General features: G+C 46.6%; 1 long non-coding RNA gene across 2 annotated transcripts; it reads left to right on the top strand.

Annotated features, from left to right (window-relative positions):
• Positions 1 to 4,386: 4,386 nt before the first annotated feature.
• LOC123804930 lies at positions 4,387 to 8,233 on the top strand. 2 transcript variants are annotated; one of them, XR_006783255.1, is made up of 3 exons: positions 4,387 to 4,518; positions 6,335 to 6,423; positions 7,204 to 8,233. It is a non-coding gene; the product is annotated as an uncharacterized LOC123804930 (long non-coding RNA). The 2 variants fall into 2 exon arrangements; XR_006783254.1 differs by having other exon boundaries at positions 4,400 to 4,533.
• Positions 8,234 to 14,378: the final 6,145 nt, after the last annotated feature.

Genomic DNA, 14,378 nt, shown 5'->3' with positions numbered 1-14,378 from the left:
TGGGTTTCCCCGAGCAGAGGACTCCTAAATTTCTCTACCCTATCCACAGCCTTCTCAGATATCCTTGCCTATGACTAAAAATTCCAAAACCAAATGCCAGCAAGATCGGTGTATTAGTTTCCAGGTGGGGAAAAACGGCACAGCTCAGCTCTCAGGTCAGAGAACGCTCTGGAGTGCATTATGGGGGCACCTCAGAGCGTGAGGGCTGCAGGGAGGCTGCAGAAACTGTGGGTGCTAGGGTGGGAGGTACAGGGGAGACACCCCGAGAAGAAGCTGGGGGGACATTCTTCGGGAAATCAAGACACTTAAAAGCACCTACATAAACAGGGGTGGGGGTTTAAAAAGCAAACACAGGCCCAGGCGGGACTCATGCCCAGAGAAGACCTGAGAAGACTTTAAGCTTCTGCGCCGGGCTGATGCCCAAGGCTCAGAACGTGCCCTGCTGGTCGGTAAAGGTGAACCCCTGGCCCAGCGCCAGTCTGCAAAGCCTGGGAGAGATGCCTTCTTTCTCCAATGCCCAATTTTCAACAGAAAAATTGCAAAGTATACAAAGAAACAGAAAGACGTGGCCCACTCAAATGAAAACAAAACAAAACAAAATAAAACACCAAACAAACTAAAATCTGGCATTGAAGAAGCACAGACGTTGAACTTGCTAGACAAAGACTTGAACTGTCTCAAATACGCTCAAAAAGTCAAAGGAAAACGTGGACAGAAGCTAAAGGAAAACAGCCAAGTAATATATGAATAAGACAAGCATAGCAACAAGGAGACGGAAATTATTTTTTTAAAGGAGCAAACGAATTCTGGAGCTGAAAGATACAGTAACTGATTTGAAACATTCACTGGAGGAGCTCAGCATCAGACCTGAGCACACAAAAGAAAGAATCAGCAAATATGAAGACACGCCCTTTGAAATCTGAGGAGCAAACGAAGAAAAAGAAGGACGGAAGTGAGCAGAGCCGAGGGACTGAGTCTGCCTTCTCTCAGGGGCTGTACTCTGTGCTGCTTTTGCACAGAGCCTGGCAACGATGTCCTCATATATTTTGTCTCATTTTATAGGATTTCCCGTCGTTGGAAGAAAAGAAGAAAAGAAGCGTTTCTTTTAAAAAAAAAATCCTGGTGAGATCTAATCCTGTCATAGGCTGTCCTCGATATAAGCCCACAACTCTGGGGATATTATAAAAGAAAACAATCCAGTGGAAGAACAGGGATATAAAATGGAAACATAATAATCCAGTATTGTTAGTTCAAGCCTCGCACACCATCTTCATGTGACACTTTTCTACAAGAACATATCTGAGCTTTGGCTGGCTCTGCACGCCCTTGACCTGAAGAAGCCCTGCTCAGGAGGTACAAGCAGGCTGAAAAATTCTGACCTCACCCTGAAATTTTTTTTCAATTTTATGTGGATTCAGAGATTTTTGGTACTGATAGGACTTAGGCTAATAATCACAAATTGCATTTCATCAGTGTTCAGAGATTTTGATTTTAAGATTGATGTTACAAAAGCCTTGAGTAAGACCTAGAGAGTTGGATAATCCTCTCCTTGCTAGTTTAAGCATCAGTGTGGAAAGAGGAAAGGATATTCTATGTGATTATCTGAAGCCTACTCTCATATCTACAAGGTGATTTTAAAAATCAATTCTTTATATATTTGACAAAACAAAGCATCTTTTTCCCATGATGGCTTCTGTAAAAGGAAAAAAGTCATGCTGAATATTTTTTATGCTCTCCTTTGATGTTCCCAGAATAGATGCCTGCTTACTTCTCAGTTATGAGGAAGAGACAGCTAAAATTCCACTTTTCAGACGCCTCGGGTGATCCCACCACCACCATGAGATCCAGGTGAAGACTCTGCCCCAGGAGTGCTTTGTGCCTTGCCGTGGGCCAGGCAGCAACCCAGGAGGGCCTGTCTTCAGGCAGGTGCCCCTTCCACACTGCCCTCAGTGGTGTGGGCACCAGGACGCCAGCCTATCAGGGACTGCCGAGCCCAGAATGGTGATTGAGCAACAACCGCAGACATCTGAGGAAAGCCAACACCACGAAAGGGAGACAGCGATCTAGACTGGGTGTTGAGAAAAGGTCTTGCAAAAGAGAAGTAGTTTTTAAGGTTAAAGAATTCACCAGATGCTCCGGGGTAAATCAGTGAACAGGAAGGTCAAGCGAAGGACTTGTTCCAGAACACCAGGCACAGAGGGAAGATACGAAGGAAAATAGAGACGCAAAGGACGAACCCCGTTGCCAAGAAGTTTTATCGATGTTGCCGTCATTTCCTTCCTGCGTTTCTTCCGACCCCCAAATAAATCACCTTAGCCAGCCCTTTCCTCCCCGCAAGTGTGGGACCCTGCGCAGCACCCGCCGGGGCTGCGCGAGCTGACACCACTTGAACTTCCACTCTAGACCACGACACCTTCTTGTGCCCTGTGGCGCCTGGCAGTCCCTGCCTGTGGACCCCGGTCAGCCACTCGCCTTGCTGGGTCTCAGACTAAAGGTTGCCCCTGGAAGAACACACGGAACTGAAGGTCAGGAGCGCCTCCCTGCATGGCGTCTCCAGAATTTTCCATGTAAAACTCGGCCTGTCCTCAGAGCTGGCAGTCTTAGTATGTGGCCCACACTTTCAAAACTAGGGAGGGAGTTGGATTCCTTCTCTCTCTTTCTCTCCTAATAACGCGTGGGAGCTCTTAGAAGTTCCGTCAGTAACTTCTAGGTGTAGCTTCTGCACCATTTTCCCTGAAAGCCCAAAGGGCTTTTTCCTAATCACCACCATTCAAACACACATATAAGCAAATTAAAATTTTTAAATAAACAAACCAATGTCTGTGAACCTTTGGGGACAGCTCACCCCTCGGAGGCCGGTGGCCGCAGGCCAGGGTCACAGAGCCAGCCCCCGACCTCTGGCACTTTCCACAATTGCAAACAAATGTACCGAAATCTGAGGGACAGCACTCTAACTCTGCAAGAGGGAAAATGCGGCAGTAAGAATGTGAGGAAAGTACTGGAAGAGGAACAGGCAGCGCGGCTGTGGACTAGGTGTGGGGACAGGCTCAGAGGAAGGCAGGGTCGAGCTGCAGCTGCAACACCAGGACTGCTTCTCTGATTAACACCTGCCTTTTCCCCAACGACACTCAGACCTGTGTGCTATCTCTAGGTATCACTGGGGATACCCAGACCCCGTCCTGGGACAGCACCCAGTATGGACTGAATGTGTTCCCCAAATTCACATGCTGAAAGCCTAACCTCCAATGTGACAGTGTTAGGAGGTGTCATCTGGGAGGTGAGGAGGTCATGAGGCTGGATGGAGCCCCCTGGAGGGGGCCAGTGCCCATACAGGAGGATACACAGAGCTTGGTCTCAGGGTCCGCCCCTGGAGACCCTCCAGGCATGGCTGTCTGCAGGTCAGGAAGCAGACCCTTGCCAGACAGCAGAGCTCTCAGCCCCTGCATCTTGAACTTCCGGCCTGCAGAAATGCTTGTTGGTTAAGCGCCCAGTGTGTGGTCATCCATCAGCAGCGGAGTAAGACAGCAGCAAACCTGACAAACCTGCTTCTAAGGGTCCACCTCAGAGACAGCAGCCAGTCCAGCCCTGGGTGGTACGGCTCAGCAGACCAAGCAACGAAAGGTCGCCAGTTAGATTCCCAATCAGGGCACACGCGTGGGTTGGGGGCCAGGCCTGGGTTGGGGGTGTGTAAGAGGCAACTGATCCCTGTTTCTCTCACATGTTGATGTTTCTCTCCCTTTCTTTCTCCCTCCCTACCCCTCTTGCTGAAAATAAAACAAAATCTTAAGAGGAAAAAAGAGAATCAGGCGGCCAGCTCAGAACTGACCTCTGTGTCCCTCAGCAGCCCTGCCTCAGACTCCCCCTGGGGACCAGTCCTCCCAAAGGCGCTGCTCTCCTCCCTCCTGGCAAGCGGCCCTCTGTGCTTTGTCATGTCTCCTTCCCTGTGCCAATCTGTGGGCCTGCTGTTAGCCGCCTGCAGGCCGGCCGGTGGGCCTGGGAGGTGAGGCTTCACCTCAGAGATCGCGGCCTCGGGAACCAGGGCACGCATCTCTGGATCCTGTTCTGCCCCGTCTCCTGGCTCTCCTCGCGGCTTCACGGCCACCACAAACCCTCCCAGGTGCTGGTGCTCACAGTGTTCACCGTTTGCCTTACACGGTCCCCGCAGGACAATTCTGCTCTAATCAGTTCTCGGCAAAAGAGCCGCAGGACAATTCTGCTCTAATCAGTTCTCGGCAAAAGAGCCGGGTGCAAAGTGCGCTGATAAGCAATGCTGGGGGACGGTGTTTGTGCGTTTGCCGAGCCCGGGGGTTAATAAATGTCTGACAGGGCGGAAACATTCAAAACCCAGAACAGCCCACAAAGCCTAAATTCTGAAACAGGCCCAGAGCCCAGGCCCAGAAGCAGCAGAAAGAACCAAGGGCCAGGAGCAGGCAGCTGGACTCCGCACCCGGGCTTACACAGTTGGCACCGGGACAGAATCCTGGTTTCCAAGCTGCTGCAACCTTGTCACGACCTTGGGTAACCTGCTCATCTGTAAGGTTCAGGTGCTTTAAATTAGGGATGTTCTGAATAGAAACAGACTGAGATAGAGAACAGATTGACAATTGGGGGAGTGGGGAATTGAGGGACTAGGTGGAAAAGGTGAAGGGGTTAAGCATAAACAAACAAGAAAAAACTTCATAGACATAACAGTATGGTGACTACCAGACGGAAAGGGGCTGGAGGGAGGTAGAAGAGGGTAAAGAGAGAGAAATGGTGACAGGAGGAGACTTAACTTGGGGTGGTGAGCACACAATACAATACACAGATGATATATTATAGAATCGTACATCTGAAACCTGTGTAACTTTATTAACCAATGTTATTTACTGTGACAATGGCCTTCATTCATTTGCTCTGAGTTTAAGTAATCGTACGAATTAAGAAAATTGCAGTGGGCACTTTCGTCTCCACAGTACAATCAAGGATATTGTTTTTCTATTAAAATGTTGTACGGTTCCTTAGTTAGAAATCAGCTAGTGAACAGTTCTATGTCAGTGTCAAGGTAATGGCATAGAAATGCCACCGACAATTTGTGTGAACTTCTGGGAATAAGGTGGATTATGATTAACAAGTCAGCTGGGCTCTGGTAACTACCGTATTTTGCCGTGTATAATGCATACATTTTGCCCAAATTTTTGAGGGAAAAGTAAAGATGCAAATAAAGATACATGGGTGGTGCTAATTCCATATCTATGTTAATGTTTTAAATTATTTTACTTATGCTTAAGACTGTAACTCTAGAAAGCAATAATGATATCCGTATGCAAGATAATACCCTGGAATATGATAATCGGTTTTGTTTCTACATATAAGTAAATAAATAATTATATTAAAAATTTAAAACAAAAGGTCCTTTTCCCTGAAAGTTTGGACCAAAAATGTGATGCGCGTTGTACATAGCAAAATACGGTAGTTCTATTTACTCAGACTGATAGAGACGAGAAGCTGGGTGAAGGCTTCTGAGGAGGCTGCTGATTTATTTACAGAGAGACATCCTGACTGAGGTGTAAACTGGGATTTGTGCTTGGTGATAAGATTTCTGATATTTACTTTCTGCTTTCTTTGGCAAGTCAACAGGATTAGAAAGTAACTAAAATGAGTCCACTCTTTCTCCTTCATATTCATGGAGCTGTCAAAGCCCAAGTTTTCTTTGCAGAGTAGAGCAGGGTTAGGTGAATCTGGGATATGGCCTGCGTGGCCTGCGTGGCCTGCATTGCTCAGAGGTTGCAAAGTCAGAAACACCAGTTTGAAGAAAGCCCATTTGTATAACCACATACTGAACAGACAGAAGAGTAATGAGTGTTGTGCTGAGAACGGCAATGGTAGTGATTCAGTGGCTGGTAAAACGTGCTCCGTAACTCTGCCCCTCTGTTCACGGTGCTCTTCTTAGATTAACAATGAATCTTTTGGAAGAGTAGAGAGACAATATAAATTAGAGGGCAGTTCTCAAATTCAAGCCATCATTAAAACTCCATAAATCATATATATGCACATGGGGTCTAGAAAGGAAACAATCATTACTCCTCCAAAAAGTTTGATTTGTTGGTGGAGTATGAGAGGAATTTTTACCTTCTTTAGAATTCTGTTATTGGGGTTATATTATCTGTAAAAGAAAAAGACAATAAACTCTAAACCCAGTGCTTCTTTTTGGTGCCGATGAGTGAGACAGAAATGAAGGCCTGGGGGTGGGGGCTGTGCAGGAGGCTATTTACCAAACTTTTGTACGGTCCAGTGCAACCTGCTCAGGGACCAGGCCTCCTTGTCACCATCGGTTCTTTTGTCCCCACTCTAGGAAGTGCACTAACAGGTTGCTGGGATGAAATCCTAAAGCCCAGCGTGCACAACACCGTTACTTTTTGGAGAAGACTCACAGGTCACAAGGTAAGAGGAGCCCTAAGGAAGCCAGAGTTTAAAATGACAGCATGTTCATGGGGGTAAGTTAGTCTCCCCATCCAAGTGAGGGCAAGTCCGTGGGGGAGGAGTAAACAGAGCACTGGTGGCAGATCTACCGGGGTGATGAGCAGTGATGTCACTCACCATCCTCTCTGCAGAGAAGATTCTGGGTCCACAAACCTGAATTCTGGAACTGACCAACAACATCCAGGTTGCTGGCAAACTTCGGACAGGAATCTGACCTCTCTTTTTTCTTAAAATCTCAGTTCTGACATGAGAGTAGAAACACTAGTTCTCTTCAAACCTCAGAAAGCTATTTCCAGAGGAAAAGAATGTAAGACAAATACAGGTAAAAATATTGGTACTATCATCAATGATGTAGTGATCCTGACCTACTGGCCCCTTGGCTCACAACTCCTTTTGTGATGACAGTTTTTCCAATGACCGTTTGCAACAGATGGCACTTACTGAAACGAAATCGTACTCAGAGATATAAGAGCTGGAGACAGTGTTCCACATGGGAAAACCGTTTTTGCCTGGCCTTGAGCACAACTGTATCCCCAGCACCTAAGCCAATTCCAGGAACTTGGCAAGCATTTTCCAACAGTATTTGTTGGGTGCATGATCGAATGAAACAATGGACATGGAGGGGGGTCTGATATTTTTGTACTAGATGAAGCTGACACTGAAGGTCTGAAATCAAGGCTCTGTGTTCTGTCTGAAGTGGAGGGTGTGTTCACATTAAGAAATCCTGTCCATTGCTTACAGGTTCCAAATCTGTATGCAATGCTTTAACACGGAAGCCGTATCATGCCAGTATCTGACAAGGAAATGGCTACAATGACCTCATCTGGAATTTAACTCCTAAGAGAATTACACAGAATTAAGGACTATAGCTCCTGAAGCCCCTGAAGGTGTTGCTATTTGGTATGTTGAACTATACCGACGCACGATGGATGGAAACATCCCTGCGTCTGGCGCAGACTGGCAGTGCTTCTGCTCTCACTTCACTGCTGGGCTCTGGAAAAAAAAGTTCCACAGCAAAGTCTGAGCTAAATGAACCTCTCCATCAATGTTTGAAATTATGTATTTCTAGCCATTAGTATTACTAATACTAATTAGTAACAGCTAATTACTTAGCTATTAATATATTTATTGTATCTTTTATGAATTGGTCAAAAACCCAAATTTTGCTGGGCAGGGTTTTCTTACCTGTTGAAAGAGATGGGGAAAATGGAAACCACAAAAGAATTAAATCTGAGAATGGATGAAGTCTGCTCTACACTGCACTGAGCTGAGTCTGGCAGGACTTCCTGACCTAGGTATCTGCCTACTGCCAGGAGAACAAACGCACAGGCATCCAGTGTGAGGATGAGGCGCCTGCTACGCCTTTGCGCACGGTTCCACCGGACTGTGACGTCACTCTGGGCGGGAGTGCAGATGCCAGCCTCGGTATGCTGAAGCCTTTATATGCTGCTATCATTTAATCATTTGTTTTGCCTAAAACTAAACAAAATCCTTATTGTTGTACCCAAAAAATGTTGAGAATCACAGCTGTCAATGAAGTAAATGCTGAAAAAAAATAGACCCTCAAATGTATTAATTAAAAAAGTGAATATTCAAATTTAAAATGCCCATTAACAACAAGGATTCGAGGCACAGATAGGAGTTAACCTAATAATTGCATATGATCAGTGTTCCAGTTTTATCTTTCTTTTTTTAAGTATTTTATTTATTTATTTTTAGAGAGGGGAAGGGAGAGAGAGATGGAAACATTAATGTGGGGTTGCCTCTCACGTGTCCCCCAGTGGGGACCTGGCCTGCAAACCAGGCATGTGCCCTGACTGGGAATAGAACTGATGACCCTTTAGTTTGCAGGCCAGCACCCAATCCGTTGAGCCACACCAGCCAAGTCTTTTTTTTAATGGATGACATTTCCTTAATAGAACTATGACAGAGTTATCACATAGGATATGAATGACCAACATAATTCCACAGTGCCTCGCTCTACCAAGATATAAAGTGTACAAACATCAATGATTGCCTCCAGCAATTCCTTGTTTAACATAATGTTAATTTTGACAACTTATTTATATGCAATACAAAGAATGGGTCTTTTGCTATTTCTGTGGCAAAGTTATTCCTGGTAATTTTTTCATTCATCTTTGAGAGTTGGGGTGAAATGTGCGGTTCCCTTTTAAGTAATGAAAAAATTATTTAAACAAAATTTGGGAAGCTTCTTCTGGCTACTCTTTCCTACCATCTCCACTTGTACATGTGGAAAGGGGGCTGAACACCTGGCGGGGGGCAGGGGAAACCGAAAGAGTCACTGGCTGAGCTAGTAGAACAGGAAGGTTCACAAAAACATTAACTTCTCAGGAGACAGAAAATGGGACCTCTGCCTCAGCTGTGAGTGCACAGCATGGGAGCTCGGGTTATGGAAACAATGATTACCAGGCTCAGGAGTGATGGGGGTGCCCCCAGGAGACCACTAGGCTACAAATCTTCACTCTTTCCACTTTCATTAGAAAAAAGACAAGACCCCGGCAGCACCATGCTCATCCCCCTTCCCCACCTCTTCCTGCAAAGAGAGTAAAAAAACAGGGAATCTCAGGTACAAAAACAATGATTGAGACATAAACCAGTAATCACAAACATTACAGGAAAACTAAACAATGAAAAAAAACCCAGCTCTAATATATTTTTCCTTTCTTTTTAAAAAAGATTTTATTTATTTTTAGACAGAGAGGAAGGGAGGGAGAAAGGGGGAAAGAAACATCAATGTGTGGTTCCCTCTCGAGTACACCCTACTGGGGACCTGGCCTGCAACCCAGGCATGTGCACTGGCTGGGAAATGAACCCGTGACCCTACGGTTCGCAGGCCAGCATTGAACCCACCGAGCCACACCAGCCTGGGCTTTCCTTTTTCTTGTAAGAGAAAATTTGCACCTGAGAGAACTTTTAGAAAATAATCAGGACATTAAAATCAGTATAATTAAAATAATCATAGGGATAAGCAAGAACATCACATCATGCACTGAAGGCAGTTATGAAAAATATTGACCAGAGATCTTGGAAATACAAACAGCCATTGACATAAAAAAGAAACCTTGCACAGATGGGCCAGGGTAGCAGAGAGGACACTGCTGAAAACAAGACCAGAGGGCCGGAACGGGAGCCAAGGTTTCCCCCATAAGGTCATCCAAGGCACAAAGCGATCCAAGCTACGAATGCCAGGTAAAGAATGATGGGGGACAGAGCTACGCGTTCCGGCCCAGTCCACAGATGTCCATTCATGTGACTGCTGTGTTCCCTGCTCCTCTCCGCCAAATTAAAGCACCTAGCAGTGGGCTCTTCCCAGTGACTGTTGGCCTCCGCCTGCTAGTGTGCGCAGGTCTGGGCCCAGTCTCCCCAGGCCGGGACTCCCCTACAAGCACCTGGAATTTCCTGGGCCTCAGACAGGCTCCCCGGAAAACCCACAACCACCAGCAGCCTCCGTATAACTCAGTCCCAGCCTGCGCCTCCCCAACTGACACTTGGGCACACCCCCGGCGGCGAGGGGTTCAGGGTCAGAGGCCAGACACCAGCCTAACGCTGACAAAACGCGGGCGTTCCAGGATGGCCCAGCCCCGCGCCAGGCCCCGCCCTGACGGCGGGACCACGCCCCCGAGCGCGGGGCCTTGTGGGAATTGTGGTCCGCTTGGAAGGTGACCGGGACCGCCACTGCGGAAGCCGCTCCGCCCCACCCCGCCCCTTCCCCTGGACTCGGGCTCCACGGCGGCCAGTGAGGCCGGACCACGCGGGCCCGAAAACACGGGAGGCGCGGGCGTGGTTTAGGAGGGACCCCACTCCAACGGCTTCCCACGTTTCCCGTCACAGGCCCAAAATGCAGCGCTCCCGAGGCCTGACCTTGCGCAGCCCTGATTAGGCCGGACCCTCCGGAAACTGGGCTCTCTTCTCCTCGCCTTTGTTTTTCGGGCCGCTCACTGACAGGCTCTTACAGGGTACACCCTCCCGACTAGTGGATTCTACGTAGGCGCAAGTGGAGGGTGCGATCAGCAGCAGGGCACTCGCGCGGCCCACGTGCAAACAGCAGCGCTATCTGCAGGGAGTCCTGCTCGCCTGCCGCCCAGGATCCCGCAGGCTGGACCCCACGGGGCGGGGAGGGGGGCGCCCGCGCCAGTCCGAGGCAGAACATTGGCGACACACCCAGTTCAGGTTTAGTTTGTAGAAGTCCATTCCCAGCTGATTTTCCGCAGCTGGCTGCTGATTTTGGCGGGAGTATAGAAAGCGCTCAGAAGCGCTTTTCTGTGTGTGTTTTCCTGTATCGTCCCAATAAACAATCGATTTTAATCAGACTGTAGGGGGCGAAAATACCTTTTCCTTCTACCCGACTAGGGTCTCCAGCCGAGGGTCCTGGAAATTAAACTGATAGAAGACATTAAGTACATTTCACGTGGGAATTCCACAGTGAAATGTACTCAGGATGGTGGCAGTGATTGAGGCTCCCACAGCTCAGCCCGTATTTATTCTACTTTTCTTCTGATATTCCCATGTACATACACGTTAAACTTTTTGTAGTTATCTCCAAGTTCTTGGGTATTTTGTTCCTTTTTTTCTACTTTATTTCCATTTTGGAAATTGCTAATGGCATCCTCAAGTTAAGAGATTCTTTCCTCAGCTGTATCTAGTCTACTAAGAAGCCCATCAAAGGCATTTTTCATTTTAGTTGCAGTACTTTTATCTCTAGCATTTATTTTTTTTATTCTTTTTGAGAGTTTCCACTGCTCTTTTTTCTTATGTTTAACTCCTCACCAGAGGATATGTTTATTGAGTTTAGAGAGAGAGGGAGAGAAAACCATTGATGTGAGAGATAAACATGGATGGGTTGCCTGGGGTAAGCACCCTGACCAGGGATCAAACCTGCGACCTATTGTTTTTTTCTGTACAACAGCCCTTAGTTGTCTTTAACTTCATTCAAAATAATTTTGTTAGGTTGTATTGTGACAGCTGTCATATCAGCGCACATTAAAGAAAACTTAACCAAAATTGGTGAATTTTTGTGCAGCCATTTTAATACTGAAGATGGAAGAAGAAATGCAGCATTTTAGGCAGTTATGCTTTACTATTTCAAGGAAAGTAAAAATGCAACTGAAACACACACACACACACAAAAGATGTGTGCAGTGAACGGAGAAGGTGCTGTGACTGATCAAACATGTCAAAAGTGGTTTGCAAAGTTTTATGGTACTGTTGTTGTTTTGGCCAAATTATTTTTTGTTGTGGGACTCTTATGCATTGGAACATGTTTAGCAGCACCCCTGGCCTCCACCCACTAGAAGTCAAAGCAAGAGATAGCTGACATAGTAAAGTTACTGGTGAAAATGAAAAACGTGTCTTTTATTCAACAGAAAAAAATGTAACAGATGTTTTGGCCAACCCAATAGATATGTGCCCTGACTGAAATTCGAACCCACAACCTGTGGTATACAGGAGGATGCTCCAACCGAGACACCCAGCCAGGGCTCCACTCCTCTGTTTACATTGTCTGTTCTTCCACACCGTGTAGCCAGAGCCCTTAAATTATCAATCATAGTTGTTATAAATTCCCTGTCTTATATTCCAACATCCTTGCCATATCTGGTTTATACTTGTTCTGTCTCCTCAAATTATGTTGTTTGCCTTTTTGTTCTGGGTAGTGGGACGTGGTGTCCTGGGTAAATGAACTGCAGCAAATACCTCGTAGTGATGTGGTGGTGTGGTGGGGGGAGGGGCCCCTCTACACTGCAGGGATCAGGACGGTGCTCTTCAGCAGCTCCTGCCTCTGGACTGAGCTTCACAAATGCTTCTCAGTCCCCACTCCCCCTTCAGTAGGACGGGATTGCTAGAGCCCGCTGGAGTTGGGCGTTTTCTTCCTCTCCCATTGGACAGGCTCTGATAAAACCCCAATAGTTTAGGCTCTTGTGAAATACTTTCTCTGGAGGGCAGGCTGTGTTAAGAAAAACAAAATGCTCTGGGTCTTTTAAAATCGTTACTTTCCCCCTCCCCCTGCTGAGAGTCCTTGGGAGAACCTGGTCAAACTTCTTGAGGTAAACCTCAAAGAAGCGAGAAGTGGCCCTCCAGCCCATGGGCAGCCTTCGGTTTGTCAGCTGCAGCTCAGATTTCCTGCTGGGTCCTGCTCCCCACAGAGGTGTCTGCTTGTGAGTTTCTGTTCTGGGAAGTCGGCTCTCTCTGTATCCACCTGCTAGTTTCTGATTTTGAGGGCAGCAGTTTGCCCTATGACATCACGTCTCTGATGATTCTAAGAAGAGCTGTTGGTTTTTCAGTTTGTTGGACACTTGTCAGGAGGGAGTGATGACCCCAACTTCTTACATGCTTGTCATTGTCAAGTTTTTAGTATTTGAAAGCAAAATAACTTTTATTTATTGAAATACTTTTGTGATCATCATTGGTGTACTATAATGCAACCGTGCTACTTTCATTGAACCATTAGGTGCTACCACTTGTCCTTTTTTCTAACTTATATTTCATTACTTAACATTACTTTTTGTGAACTTAAACTTATTCTTCCTTTGGGTTATTTTTTCTTATATCCAAAACTCAAATCCATAATCCTCAGTCCCAAACTCCATTAAACAGTGTGCAATTTAAACTTCTCTCCATGTTAGCAGTACCAAGTGTAACTTACGAAAAAGCACAGAAACTTACAGTTTCTTTCAGGGTCCCAGCTGTGGGTTTCAGGTACTTCAGGCACAGATTGTCCTCACTCTTATGTGCCTTTAGCGCCCCCTGCCTTCCCTCTTGGTGCACTTCCCTCTTCTTGCTTGTGATTTTCTCCTTGAATGTTCCAGTTCCCCAGAGAAAACCTGATTAAAATAATTGATAACAGCATGAGATTATTTGAATTTTAAAAGGGATCAAAATGTTGGCAGTGGTGAGAATGGCACCAGGTGTTAGACCAGTGCGGTCAGGCCAGACCTTGGTTCAGCAACCTTGGCACTTGAGTTCTGGCTGGGAAATAATTCAGTCAAGACTCAAGCTGTAAGAGAAAGTTTATTTAGAAAGTCACAGAGGTAGAAGAAGTGAGCCATAGAAGAAATGAGCTTTAGAAGACAAGTTACAGAGACAAAAGAAGGGTCCTTGGACCTTGGGAGAAAGAGAGAGGCAAGGAAAATGCACCTGGGGGACAGGGGGTAAAGGGGTGGGGAAGAGACCCGCACTGGGTTTATCTGGAGGTCTCAGGGGAGGATCCCAGTAGACTATTCATCAGTTTTCCAGGTGTGTCCTTCCAGGGTCGTGGTCTCTACTGACTGGTTGGCCCCAGGGCAGGGGGCATTAGTCAGTGCAGCTGGCCCTGAGGTCAGCCATGGCAATGCTTGTCTGGTTTTGCTGCTTTTCTGCCTAGATGTATCTGATGTGGGTCAGAGCCTGACTGTCCTGCAGGCTCAATGCTTAAGGGCTGTTCTTCAGCCCCCTTGTTCATTGCCCCTCTGAGGGGTCTTACCCACATGACTAGCAGCATGCCAGGGAGGAAAGGTCAGGGGGTGTAAAGATCATGACCAGCATTGTGCTGAGGGAGGAAGGTCACCCTGCGGGGGAGATCCTTGTTTTCTCAGTTTTGACCATTGCTGGGCACCTGGGACTTTCCTCCCTGATGACATGTATCTGACCTGTCGCCCTTGCTCTGCTCTCATAACAGCCTACCACAGAAATAGTGTGACATAAAGGAGTATGTCATTGCCATTGCCAAAATGCCATTGGTGTAAATAAGTGAGGAGAAGTCTCAAATCACAGAAAATATACTGTCCACCACTTACTCTGTAAAACAGAAAAAATCAACTGTTACTTTCATATTTGCTTAAACGTTTTATAGTCTGGAAATCTTGTGGGGGGCAAGCAGGTCAAGACTGATTCTATGAAGCAGGCACCTTTGTGAAAATCAT

Source organism: Phyllostomus hastatus, unplaced genomic scaffold (assembly GCF_019186645.2).
Source record: "Phyllostomus hastatus isolate PE091 unplaced genomic scaffold, TTU_PhHast_1.1 phas_contig_148, whole genome shotgun sequence".
Lineage (NCBI taxonomy): Eukaryota > Metazoa > Chordata > Mammalia > Chiroptera > Phyllostomidae > Phyllostomus > Phyllostomus hastatus.
Note: the sequence above shows the minus strand (reverse complement) of the source record. Positions and strands in the feature narration are given on the sequence as shown.